Source organism: Schistocerca nitens, chromosome 7 (genome assembly GCF_023898315.1).
Source record: "Schistocerca nitens isolate TAMUIC-IGC-003100 chromosome 7, iqSchNite1.1, whole genome shotgun sequence".
NCBI classification, from domain to species: domain Eukaryota; kingdom Metazoa; phylum Arthropoda; class Insecta; order Orthoptera; family Acrididae; genus Schistocerca; species Schistocerca nitens.
This window is the reverse complement of record NC_064620.1, coordinates 270008425-270023190: the sequence shown is the minus strand read 5'-3', so window position 1 is coordinate 270023190 and position 14766 is coordinate 270008425.

The window sequence follows — 14766 nt, the reverse complement described above, 5'->3', positions numbered from 1 at the left end:
CACGAATGAACGCTGTCGGCACCGAAACAACTCGAAAGGAGATCCATAAACAGATAATTGCAAGGCAAGCTGGAAATCGAAACCTGCTGATCAGAGATGCAAATGCTCGTAACAGTACAACGTGGTGCCGAAGCCATAAATCCTGGGTTATGGAGCAATGGAAGAAAGCCAGTCTGACAGATGAGTCTTCTTTCACTCTTTTTCCAACTTCTGGTCGAGTTTGCGTCCCAAAAGTGAAGCATGATGGGTGTTCTGTGACGATTTGGGGAACCATATCGTGGTATTCCAGTGGCCCCATGGCTACTCTGCCAGGTCTCATTACTGCCATTTTAGCTGATCAGCTAATCAGCTGTCCCCGCGAGACCACAGAAGTGCCGCAACACGACGTGGCACGGACTCGACTAATGTCTGAAGTAGTGCTAGAGGGAATTGCCAACATGAATCCTGCAGGGCTGTCTACAAATCCGTAAGAGTACGAGGGGGTGGAGATCTCTTCTGAACAGCATGTTGCAAGGCATCTCACATACGCTAAATAATGTTCATGTCTGGGGAGTTTCAGGGCCATAGGAAGTGTTCAAACTCAGAAGAGTGTTCCTGCAGCCACTCTGTAGCTATTCTGCACGTGTGGGTGTCGCGTTAACCTGCTGGAATTGCTCAAATCCGTCGGAATGCACAATGGACATGAATGGATGCAGGTGATCAGACAGAATGTTTAGGTACGTGTCACGTGTCATGGGTCCCATATCACTCCAGCCGCACAAGACCCACACCATTACAGAGCCTGTACTAGTTTGAACAGCCCCCTGCTGACATGTAGGATCCATGGATTCATGAGGTTGTCTCAATACCCGTACACGTTCATCCGCTAGATAAAATTTCGAAACGATGCTCGTTCGACTAGGCAACATGTTCCCAGTCATGAACAGTCAAATGTCGGTGTTGACGGGGCCAGGCGAGGCGTAAAGCTTCGTGTCGTGCAGTCATCGAGGGTACACGAGTGGGCCTTCGGCTCCGAAAGCCCGTATAGAAGATGTTTTGTTGAATGGCTCGCACGCTGACACTTATTGATGGCTCAGCACTGAAATCTGCAGTAATTTGCGGAAGGGTTGCACTTGTGTGCCGTTGAACGATTCTCTTCAGTTGTCGTTGGTCCCGTTGTTGCAGGATCTTTCTCCGGCTGGAGCGATGTCGGAGATTTGATGTTTTACCGGATTCCTGATATTCACGGTACGCTCGTGAAATGGTCGTACGGGAAAATCCTCACGTCATTGCTACCTCGAAGATGCTGTGTCCTATCGCTCATGCGCAGACCTTAACACGGCGTACAAACTCACTTAAATCTTGATAGCCTGCTATTGTAGCAACAGTAACTGATCTAACATCTGCTCCTGACACTTGTTGTCTTACATAGGTGTTGCCGTCCGCAGCACCGTATTCTGCCTGTTTACATATCTCTGTATTTAAATACGCATGCCTATACCAGTTACTTTGGCACTTCCTTGTATTTATTCCCCAATGTGAATGATATGTTTCAAGACGACTGGGCATCTGTTCCCTCAGCTTGCATCGTAAAGGTGTGGTTTTGTGAGCAAGACGATGAAGTCTCCCATGGCCATCACTGTCAACAGATCGCAATGTTATTGAGTCTTTGTCGTCTACTTTGGAGAGAAGCGTGCGTGACCGATATCCAAGTCCATCGTCGCATTATTGACACTATTTTGCAGGAAGAATGGTTTAAGATACCTTTGTAATCCGTACAGGACCTCCATATAACCATACCGAGACGACTGGGAGCTGTTTTGAACGCCAACGGTTTTTGTACACCGTCTTAAATATGGTAATGTGTTGTGTTTGTAGTGTGTCTATACTTTTGTCCACCCAAGTACAACGCTTTTGTTGTAGAGTCAGCCAGTGGAGTTGGGTCACCCCTGGGCCGCTTTCGAATTTACTAAACGAATCTATGACGATACGCACTGCTCGTGTTTTGATCTTCTCTGTTTCCTTTATCGATCCTGTAGGGTAAGGATTCCAGACTGACGAGCAACACTCAAGTATCGACCGAAAGAGCGTTTTGTAAGTTACCTCCTTCATGGGAGGAATACGCTCCCTCACCATTTTTCCAACGTATCTCAGTCTGCAATTACTTTTACGCAGTCGTTCCACTTTCAATCGCTACGCGCGCATACGAAAAAATGGCTCTGAGCACTATGGGACTTAACATCTGAGGTCATCAGTCCCCTAGAACTTAGAACTACTTAAACCTAACTAACCTAAGGACATCACACAACACCCAGTCGCGTGCATACTACTAGATCTTTTATAGGTGGTGGGGGGGAATATCTTCTGCGATTATTGAGCATTTATGCAATCATACAATAATGGATCTTTCCACCTCTTTGTGTTTAACATTTCACCTTTGTTTACACTGAGGGTCAACTTTTAACGCCTGCATGAAGCGTCCACCCACTGGAGAGCCTCCCACATTTCGCTGAAGTTTTCATCTTTGCGGTTTCTCTGTATATATCAGTATCACCTGCGAAAGCATCATTTAACTATGGAACTTGTGACTTTATGTATTAGACCATTTATATATACATGGTATCCCACCTAAGCCCATTCATATACAAGGCTATTCAAAAAGAAGGTTCAGATCTCACTTATTGCTTCCAAACTACAAAAGTAAGAAACACAATTCCTACATTTTTGGAAAGATGAAAGTTCAAATTTTTATATATTCAATGTGCGAACTGTGTGTTACACGACAAATATCAAAATGGTGGCTCATCTCTTGCCATACACGAAGCAGCTTGTCCCTCGTTATCGAATTCACAGCTTCAACAATGCGATGTCTTAGACTTTCAAGAGTTTCAGGCATAGGGGGGGATGAAAACGCGGTCTTTTAGATAACCCCCCAGATATATTCGTTACAAGGTGTGCGGTCTGGAGACCTGGGAGGCTACCGGCCTCATCTTCTGTTCCTCATCTTCTGTTCCTCCTCTTCCAATCCAACGTCCTTGAATAGTGTTATTGACGCAACGTAGGACATACTTTAAAAAATTTGTCTAAGCCCAGATGTTTCGGGGTGGCAGGAAATGAGATTTGATGTTTGTGGTGTAACACATGGTTCTCACATTAAGGGGCTCCGGAACGCCCTATACTTGCAATGTTAAAATAACGCTTATAAATTACATCTTTCCTCACAAAGTATTTGAGGTAGGAAGTTGAACTTTTTACAGATTATTTATTGGAATATGGGCTACAACTTAACACAGGGATTTTACAAAATTTTAGTTCAGTTATTAAAGATGATTTTTTTTCAATTGTAATGAAAATTCACAACATTTTTTTGCAATTTTTTATTTATATATTCAAAAATATACAGTTTTTTTGGAAAAAGGCTGTGTTAAATTATGCAGAAGGTAATGTGTAACATTTACTGAAAGTTTGAAACAAATATGTTTGGAAGATCCTTAGAAAACATGTAATTAGTACGAGAAAATAAAAGTTTTGGGAATCGAGCGACAAAGATTGGATTAACTTTTTAGTGCACTCCAGGTCCATAGGATGGATTACCTTCATCCTCTGCAAACTCCTCCTCCAGCTTCCTCTTGTTCCTCCTCCTGTTTACTCTTGCTTGTATTTCTAGACTCTTTACAGCCCTGTCTGCAGCCCGAAGGCGTTCCTTGTCTAAAGCAAGCGTCGCTCGTACCATGTTAGAACCTATCTTCATTCCCATATTTCTAAATACCTTGCACCTTACAATGTTGCCATCATTGAAAGTCGCAACAGCATCATACACACCAAAGTGAAGTGTTTCTATTCCAACAAATACAGTCTTGGGGATTCTCGACCATATAACACTATTTACACTTTCATTGGGGTTTTGAGTTTTTCCGTGAATACACTTTTTCAACAGTTCAGGTGCTGCTAAGTCTCTGAAAATAGGTTTTATCACCTCCATTATTGCATGAGGCAGACTATGCTTATAAGTGTACACTTCACCAGTTAGCAATCCTTTGTTATATTTACACCAACTGTCTTCTTCTTTGGGACACAAGGTATGTTGGGGATTTTCATCGTCTTTATTGTTTACAGTAATAACACATACCTTTGGCTTTCCAACATTTCTCCTTTTCTTAAAAGCCTTCAGAAGATTTCTAATAACTTTAATTTTACTCATTATTATACTTCAACAAAACAGAGACTCAAGAAGCAGAATTAATTACGAATATTTTCGAGATAACGACAGAGTAAATAAACATGAAAGAATCGACAATCACACCAGCGATATATATTGAACCATCACAGGTTAGCCACAACACATACTTTATCTCACATCACTAAAATGTACCTGATGAACACGGACGTTAATAATAACACCATTTGACAGCAGTTTAACAGCGCCACAGTAGGTCACGCCCATGTAGAACACATTTCAAAAAAAATTTAAAAATAGTTGTAGTCTTCGGAATTGAATAAATTATATATCTATTAAAAGGTAATAGTCTGCAGATTCAGAAAACGCAAAAAAGTGAAAATTGAACTTTTCGTGATTTTGAGCCTTTCCGGAGCCCCTTAAATGCTTAAAGTCTGAACATTTCTCTTTCCAGGAACGCTGGAATTTTATTTATATCTTTTGCAATTTGGAAGCAATACATGTTTGAAATCCGTTCTTTCTTTTTGAATGGTCCTGTATTTCCGAAATGAAACAAAATGTATTGGCCAGAGACGCCTCTATATCAGGGGCTCACACAATGGGTAGGAATGCATAACCCATAAAGTTCAACGAACACGACATTCAGCACAAAGTTTAGTTTTTTTAAAGACACATTTAGTTTTTTCTACATGAGTATTAGATGTACGATTATTGATTCCATACTTGCTTTCACTGTACTAAGATTCATACATTTTGAACTATCAGACTTCAAACGACGGCAACGGCGCCGCGGTGCGGTTCCTGCCGTAATGCGCAAAGCGAGGGTTGCCTGTACCTCCTGCACCATGCTGAAAACAGATCACTGTCAGTATGCACGTTCTGCCTACATCGTTCAGTCTGCTAGTGTCTCCTGCTCGGACCCTGCCACGCATTTCATGTACATTTCGGACAGAGCTTTCCCTGTTTCGGTGTCGCTTGTGACATTTGCGGTCGTCTCATCTATATGGTGTCTTCAACAATGAAGGAAATATGGCGAATGCCACAGAATGACGTAGCAGAGTACGCTGAACGCTATAACAGATCGACGGCGTCCTTCACTTCGCACCATTTCCAACTTTTCATCAGCAGATATCTCACGGAAACAGGTAGCTGGGCACTCCGGAAGTGTCAACGAACAAACGCAACAATAAACAGTAACAATGAAAGTGTTACTCTCTGGTGTGGCGCGTCGTGCTGAGGTGAAGGTACGACACATTTTTTGCAACAAGCTGTAGTAGTATGTTGAAGAATTTTGCACAAGCATACGTTTTATGCGTTTCATATCTCACTCCATACAACCACCAGGAGCTAGCTGTACGGGAATGATTCTGAATCCTGTATTGAATTCCTTTTGCACTTTAGCGGTTGCAAGTTCAACCTGACTTCTCGCGTGATACATTGTTTACGAATGAAGCTCCGCTCACAAATCATAGTAATGTGAATCTGTGGACCGTGCTGTATTGGTCCGCGCAAATCCCCAACGGCTTTGTGCATTTGATCATCAACGACAGTGAGGTGTCTGTGTTTGGTGCGACATCACTGGTACCTGCATCGCAGGTCCCCACTTTTATGGGAAACATTAATCGGACGGCGATATGCATAATTTCTACAAGTAATGTTCCCTTTCTCATGGAGGACGTGGGATTGGAAACGGGTCTGTCAACGTCGTTCCAGCATGATGTATGCCCCGCACATTACGCACGTGTTTCCACGGAAATCGTGGATACAGTGTTTCCAAATAGGTGGATACGACTGGGAGGTGCTGTGCGCTGGAGCCCTGCCTGTTGACGTGACGCCTTTTAGACCTTTTTTCCCCGTAGCACAATGAAAAAGAGCGTGTACCACGAACCCCCGATGACACTAGCTTGTGTTCTCGGTCGTGCAGCTCTGAGGAACGGTTTCTGTCGAATTTGTACCTTTTTATCATTTTGCTGTTCTATCAGACAAAGCTGTTATCGTATTTTGTCTACTAGGCGACAGTACTGAACTCTACTAAATCCGTTCCGGAAGTCAAGGAACGTAGTAGGTGTGTCGAATTTAGCACCATCACACTCTCACGGATGAATATCGATGTATACCGTCAGTATATCGACAATAACGATGCATTTTCATGATGTGCTGGGCTTTGATAATTCCAATTTGTATATATTATTACTGCTTATTAGATGCAAGTGGTTACTGCTATTCACACATCGTGTCAAATGTTGCTGTTGTAGTTTTCAGTCAGAAGACTGACGCAGCTCTCCATGCTAGCCTGTCCTACGGAAGATTTATTATCTCTGCCTAATTACTGCAGACTTGAACCATTCGAACCCGGTTACTGTTGCAAAGATTTGGCCTCCCAACATAAACGTTAGCAGCACTCTTCTCTGCATTCCCTGGTTAACGGTTCCATGATGCTTCAGGAACGGTGCTACCAACCTTTCCTTTCCCTCAGTATGTTCTGGGAACTATATTATTTGTGACACGTCTCAATACAGCCTTATTGTAAAGAATCATCTCTAAAAAATTTTCTGTACTTTGAAAGTAATTATAGTTTATAACAATTAAACGATTGACCAAACTTGTGTGAAAATTAACAGTGACAGACCTCTCAGGGAACAATTTTAAATAATGACAGTTTAGGGCATAACTACTGTTTTTGCAATGAGAATCTCTGTCTCTGATATTTTTAAAATCTGATATCTGTGAAAATTCCATATTTGTCACCCATTACGCCGTCAGCACTGACAACATTTACATTTACTGAAAATATGTACCAATATTTCAGATAATTTCCTGGTGCTAGGTATGCTTTCAAACGTCTGCGTGTGCCTGTATGTACCTACGCGGATGTAAAGAAGGAAAGGGACAACTGATACAGATTCACTTTCTTTTGGTTTACGGTGGAGGTTCTCCAGTTATCTACTGAGCAGCTCATGCATCTACAGAAGCTTTCAGAAGTCATCAGGGGGCAATGGCTGAGTTAAAGAATGCCATTGTCTGCTGCATTTAATAATGTTGATGTGAGGACTACTACGTTCTATGGTCTCGGTATATTCATTTTGTTAGATGACGAAAATAAACGAACCGTTACTCATCATCTTATTAGATATAAACTGCGATGAGGACAAAACATGTCATTTGTAAGAAACAGGTTAGTCATAACGAAATAGATTGACGGAAAAGTTCTTGAGCTGAGAAACTGCAAGCCAGATCGCCAGATCAGAAACGCAAGGAAGTCAGTCAGCTGAGCGTCAGATAGCTGATGATACGCCGCAAACATCCGGCCGAGGTTATGCTTTCTCCTATGTATTTTCTAGAACATCCTCGTTGCCTTCCACTCTGTATCTAAATACGGGCTGACGTAGAAAGCAAAATTTACATCATTCAACATTTATAAGATTGTTAGTATTCTCAAAAAACTCTGACGAAACGTGGGAGTGCTACAGTCTGAGTTACGACATCTCTGTTGCGTCCACAGCGCATTTGCGCGAGATCATTTAATTTCGATCAATTAAAAAATAAATACTGCGTAGAAATCAGTAGCGTAGAATTTACTGATAATGTCAAACGAAGCAAATCTTTTATCGTTTCCTCTCATTGCTTGGTTGTTAAGCGTACTATATCACAAAACTATTAGAAGTTAATTAAATACGGCAGTAACTTCTACATCTACATGGGTACTCTGCAAATCAAATTTAAGTGCCTGGCAGAGAGATCATCGAACCACCTTCACAATTCTCTATTATTCCAATCTCGTATAACGCGCGGAAAGAATGAACACCTATATCTTTCCGTATGAGCTCTGATTTCCCTTAGTTTATCGTGGTGATCGTTCCTCCCTATGTAGGTCGGTGTCAACAAAATATTTTCGCATTCAGAGAAAAAAGTTGGTGATTGGAATTTCGTGGGAAGATTCCGTCTCAACGAAAAACGCCTTTCTTCGCAAATATATACCAACTTAAGTCTAATCAACTTAATCATGTAGTCTCGCTGAACAGGAAATTTAATTGTAGACTTTATTGTAAACAAGAAATCTAGAAACCGTCTTAACAAATATTGAAGACGTATCAGAGAGAATAACAAGAATGATTTTAATAATAAACAAGAGATATTCCGTAGAATTCACGCAGGTTTATGCAACAACGTACTAAAGAGATAATGACGTTGTAGACCTCCGGTAGACATGTTACGTTAATAACGCGGTGGAAATTAGGCGCCGGCCTTAGTGGCCGAGCGGTTCTAGGCGCTTCAGCCTGGAACCGAGCGACCGCTACGGTCCCAGGTTCGAATAATGCCTCGGGCATGGGTGTGTGTGATGCCCTTAGGTTAGTTAGGTTTACGTAGTTTTAAGTCTAGGCGACTGATGACCTCAGATGTTAAGTCCCATAGTGCTCAGAGCCATTTGAACCATTTGAATTTTGAAATGACGCATCTCGATGATCAACCGCTATTCGAAACTGGTAGCGTGTTTTTTTGATTTTTTTGTGATTATTGGTCCAAGAGAATAAAGGAAGAGAACAGCGTCATCACATTTGAGACACAGCGCAGTGCCACCACGCCCAGATCGCAAAAGTGTGCTGTTTATATTTTTATGTTATCTCCCCTAAATGAGGCTGACGTCGCTTTTTCCGTCCCACTCCCCCTTCATGACTCCAAGGATGCTGGTAGAGAGAGATACCTTAGCGCAGGTTTTCCCAAACTCTGTTCCGCAGATCACTGATGTTCCGCGGGGAGTGAATAAGTGCTCCGCGAAAGCTATTAATAACATGGCGTTTCTTTCGACATTCTGACGATGTTGATCTTTTCTTTTACATTTTATTATGATTACTGTGTTGTTGACTATGGTTTAAAATTAGAATCACTAAACAAAAAGGTTTTTCTACTTTTTAAAAATTCTGTTGACCTTAAAAATAAGCTAGGTGTTCCACTAGAGTACCAGTATTCTCGAAGTGTTCCGTCAAAGGAAAAGTTTGGAAACCCCTGCTGTGGCGTATGGCACTCCAGCTCCACCAGTTCAAACTGTCTTGGGACGTGTCAGCTCTACGGCTGGTTTTAGGGGAAACGCATATTGGACAGTGTTATAGAACACGATGACCGGTATGTATTGAGAGGAGTCTATTCCACCTACTGCCTTAATGTCTCATCGTCCAGACATTGCAAACATAAATTTTTGTTTGGTAGTTTCTTTCTCACGGTAAAAGCGTACGCCGCCTACTGGTCCTGGCTGGTCATTCAGCACCGACCAGACGCCATGTAATCCTCTGCCAAAGACGTCACTCTGATGCAGTATGGATGGGCATGCTTTCAGCACAACGCTCTCCCTCTTTCCAAGCCGAAATCCCTGGCAGGACAAAGAATGGCTCCTGGATCCTCTGCTTCGCAACCAGACAGTCCTCTATCTGGGCTTGGGCGTGTCGATCACAGGTGTACAAAGATGTTTGAAGTGACTGGGCCAAGCTGTGCCAAGGTAATTTTGGGCCCCCGTTCCTGCGGTGCTCGAGCGACACATGACTTTTAGTATATTCCTGCTCCTGGCTTCCTGTAACATCGAGTGGTCAGTGGAGTCGTTGGATCCGCCGAGTTGTCAAGTATCGAGCAAAATACTACTGTTGCATTAGTTGTTTCAGTGCGTTCTTGGCGCTGCTCAAAATTTATTCAGACGAACAACCGACTATTTACGCTGGAAAAGTTTTTAATTATCTTGTCCATAGTGTAAAAGAGAGAGAGAGAGAGAGAGAGGATCTCTCTTTTTCACCGTTTCCTGTGCATAAGATCCATCCCATTTACATTTACCTGAAAATGTATAGGATGTCTCAAAAAGATTCATCCATTTCCACAAGACTAATATCCTAAAGGTGGATAAAAGAAACATGGGGAAAAATTTCAGTTAGGCATCGAGACAAAAAGTTGTCCAAAACAGCAATTGCAAAAAGTACTTCAAGGTGCATGCAGATAAAAAATATACCGATGTAATAATAATTTTTTTCCCTGATGACCGCCAAAAGAGAAGAGCTTAACTCGCCATTCTGCCAAACTCTTTCTGTACGGAATTAGTGACGTCACATTCGCCACGGAGGATGTATTCACTCGTCTACTACAACTTAAAAGGGATCCATGTGGGTCACCGCCCGGTAACTTATAGGAACTCCGATACCTGCGTATTTATACTAAAGGGATGGAAATCGGTAGACGTGATGTACATATACAGACAAAAAGATTAATACAGTTCATAAATTGGATGATTTATTCAAGACAAAGATCTTCTCAAACTGAACAATCCCGTAACTCGTTGGTCCACCTCCGGCCCTTATGCAAGCAGTTATTCGGCTTGGCTTTGGTTCTTAGATGCTCTCCCGAGGGATACCGAGCCAAATTCTGTCCAATTGGTGTATCGTCAAAATCCAGAGCTGTTTGGAGAATTCCTGCCCATAATTCTCAAAACGTGCTCAATTGGAGAGAGATCCTGCAACGTTTCTGGTAGAGGTATGGTTTGGCTAGCACGAAGACACCGTGTGCGGGCGGGCTTTATCTTGCTGAAATGTATGCCCAGGATGGCTTGCAGTGAAGGGCAACAGAACGGTGCGTAGAATATCGTCGACGTAACGCTGTGCTGTAAGGGTGCAGCGGATGGCCTTCGAAGGCCCCAGCATCGAAAAGAAATGTCGTCCAAACCAACACTCCTCGCCATCGGTCCTTATGGCGCGCGATGGTCAGCTTGGTATTCCACCTATATCTATTGCGTCCCATTTGGGTAATTCCTTCGTGGTGCTTTCTTTTCTTTTTCTTTTGTTTTCTAACAGTATATTTTCAAGGTGTCTGTCCCTCGTATCATAATACGAGGGCAATCCCAAAAGTAAGGTCTCCTTTTTTTTATATAGGTACATAGACCTGTTTATTTCTACAATGGTTTACATCAGTTTACAGCTCGACCATTTAGTTACTTTTCGACATAATCATCATTTCTATCGATGCATTTTTGTAGACGCCGTGGCAGTTTTTGTATGCCCATGTCGTACCAGCTCGCCGCCATGCTGTTCAGAAAGTTATGAAATTCTTCTTTCACCTCGTCGTCGGAGCTGAATCGATTTCCGGTCAAATGTTCTTTTAACTCAGGGAACAGGTGAAAGTCACTGGGCGCCATGTCAGGACTATAGGGTGGGTGGGTGATTATGTTCCATTGAAACTGTTGCAGGAGAGCAACGGTTTGCCGAGCGATGTGTGGGCGACCGTTGTCATGGAGAATGTGTACACCCTTGCTCAACATTCCTCATCTCCGGTTCTGAATTACCCGTTTGAGTTTTTTCAGTGTCTCACAGTACCTGTCAGCGATAATTGTGGTCCCAGTGGGCATAAAGTCGACCAACAATACCCCTTTCCGATCCCAAAATACGGTTGTCATGACTTTACCGGCAGACTGTGTTTGTTTGAATTTCCGCGGCTTTGGCGAAGAAGAATGCCGCCCCTGCTTGGTCTCAGGTGTAAAGTGGTATGCCCAGGTTTCGTCACCCGTGACAATTGAGTCCAGAAAGTTGTCCTGTTCGGCTGCAAGGCGGTGAAGAAATGCGCGGGAAGCATCAACTCGTTGCCGCATGTGGTCCTCAGTCAGCATGCGTGGCACCTATCTTGCGCTCACCTTCCGGTAGTTCAATGTTTCCGTTAAAATTCTGTGAGCGGTGCTTCGAGAAACCTCAGGAACCAACGTGCAGAGATCATCCAGGGTGATCCGCCGATCTTCACGCATGGTTTGTTCAACCTTCATCACTGTCTGCCCCGATATTGACAGTCTCCCGCTCCTTTGCTCGTCGTGAATTTCGGTCCGACCAGCTGCAAACTCTCTACACCACTTACGAACATTTTTGACATCCATGGACGACTCACCATAAATTTCCGTCCATTGGAGATGGATTTCAATCCCTTTTCGTTCAAAAACCGAATAACTGAGCGCAATTCGCACTTGGCGGTAACATCCAACGGGAGCTCCATTCTCAACGGCTGCCAAGACAAGCCTGAGCGCCTGAGCGCGGCGTGCGCATGTTTACACACAGCGCGTGAAGCACCCTTCATAACAGTGTGACCAACTGCCACACAAACAGAGTTCTGTACTTATAAAAAAAAGGAGACCTTACTTTTGGGATTGCCCTCGTATTAAGACTGTTCTTAGGTCTTTTTCTTTTTTTGTAATATCATCACTTACGCTAGCTCCCATTCAGCAATCCGACTAAGATTATTCACATATAAATTTCTTGCCCGTTGTTTTATTTATTTTTTTTTCTGCTCACATTGCTCCATGATGAATTACGGTATACTACCACCCATACATGTAGGACACCTTTTTTTTGCGTCTTGTCTTCTGACTAGTTTGATACAGCTGCCACGAATTCCTCTCCTGTGCCAACCTTCATTTAAGAGTAGCACCTGCAACCTACGTCCTCAGTTATCTTCGGGATGCGTTCTATTCTTTATCTTCCTCTACAGTTTTTGTCCTAAGCTTCAAAATTGGTTCAAATGGCTCTGAACACTATGGGACTCAACTTCTGAGGTCATCAGTCCCCTAGAACTTAGAACTACTTAAACCTAACTAACCTAAGGACATCACACACTTCCATGCCCGAGGCAGGATTCTAACCTGCGACCGTAGCGGTCTCGCGGTTCCAGAATGTAGCGCCTAGAACCGCACGGCCACTCCGGTCGGCCCCTAAGCTTCCTCTAGTAGTAAGAAGTTATTCCCTGATATCTTAACAGATGTCCCATCATTCTGTTCTTTCCTCTTGTCAATGTTTTCTGTATATTCCTTTTCTCTCCGATTCTGCGGAGAGCCTCCTCATTCACTACCTTATCAATCGGCTTAATATTCAACATTCTTCTGTAGCACCACATCTGACATGCTTCGATTCTCTTCTGTTCCGGTTCCCCCACCGACCATATTTCACTACCATACAATCTTGTGCTCCAAACGTACATTCTCAGAAATTTCTTCCTCAAATTACGACCTATGTTTAATACTAGTAAATTTCTCTTGGCCAGAAAAGGCCTTTGCACCAGTGCTAGACTGCTTTTTATGTCCTGCTTGCTCCGTCCGTTATGGGTTATTTTGCTGCCTACGTAACAGAATTCATTAAGTTCATCTACTTCGTCGCCTGAGGTTAAGTTTTTCGGTATTTTAATTTCTGTCACTTCTCATGACTTTCGACTTTCTTCGATTTACGCTGAATCTGTATTTTTACTCATGAGACTGCTCATTCCATTCAACAGTTCCTATATTTCTTCATCACGTTCCCTGAAAATAGCAATGCCATCGGTAAATCTTATGATTCATATCATTTCACCTTAAATTTTAATCCCAATCTTGAACATTTCTTTTATTTCCGTTATTGCTTCCTCTGACTCCAGGTATCTTTAAAACGTTTGTATACGTATTCCAAACTCATATACCGCATATGATGCGAATCAAGTACGGTACAGCCGAGTGAGTACCTCATGACAGATCACCATAAATGACGGTAAGAACAAACGTCTGTGCTCCAGTTTATGTTTTTGGCCAACGAAGGGTCAAATTAGTCAGCTAACCTGTCTCTGAGGCGATTCCAGAACAACAGAGTGCAAATGATGACTGTATTGATATAGGTACACATAATCATTACTGCTTAGGCAGTTTTATGTTGAAAGTACCTGTTTAAATACAGCATTAGGTTGGCTGATGGAATATTATTCTGTTACGTATCGTGGTATATTATTATGAGAACTTAAATTGGGATTTTATTACAGAAGATATCTCTGGTCGCTCCCTAAATTTACCTACCACTTAATTACCCTGAATGTTTACTTGGAAAATAAAAACAATTAGTGGATAGGTCTCATTTCACGAAAAATTAATGAAATTTTGATTACCTTGATGATTCTTGATTAATTCTGTAGGAGGATCAGCTTGGGAAATCCTGTTAAATAATCTAAAAGAAGCTTGCGCAGGATAGAGTAGCATGGAAGGTTGCATCAAACCAGTCTCTGGACTGAAGACCACAACAACAACATACTAAAAAGTCATACAAGTGTAAGCTAAGCTGACCTGGAAGAACCTCGATAGGAAACTGGGAAAATAGCAGGTGAGTTACTGAACATTAGGAATGGCTTTTAAAAATGGTTCAAATGGCTCTGAGCACTATGGGACTTAACATCTGAGGTCATCAGTCCCCTCGAACTTAGAACTACTTAAACCTAACTAACCTAAGGACATCACACACATCCATGCCCGAGGCAGGATTCGAACCTGCGACCGTAGCGGTCGCGCGGTTCCAGACTACAGCGTCTAGAACCGCTCGGCCACACTGGCCGGCCAATGGCTTTTACTATACATATATTTCATGATTAATTGTTTAAAATTGAACCACATTAACAAACGTTTATTTAACAGAAAAATCTTAACCTGAAATAGAGTGTTGGTACTGAATATTGTTGTTAAAATGGTCCCTAATGCATACATCAATAACTCGATTATTTGAAATCTGGAGTACCTGGGAAAGATGGATTACACACGCACGCTTTCAAATTAACCGTTCATCACAGGGAAAGAAGTCGTTCAATAATTAAAT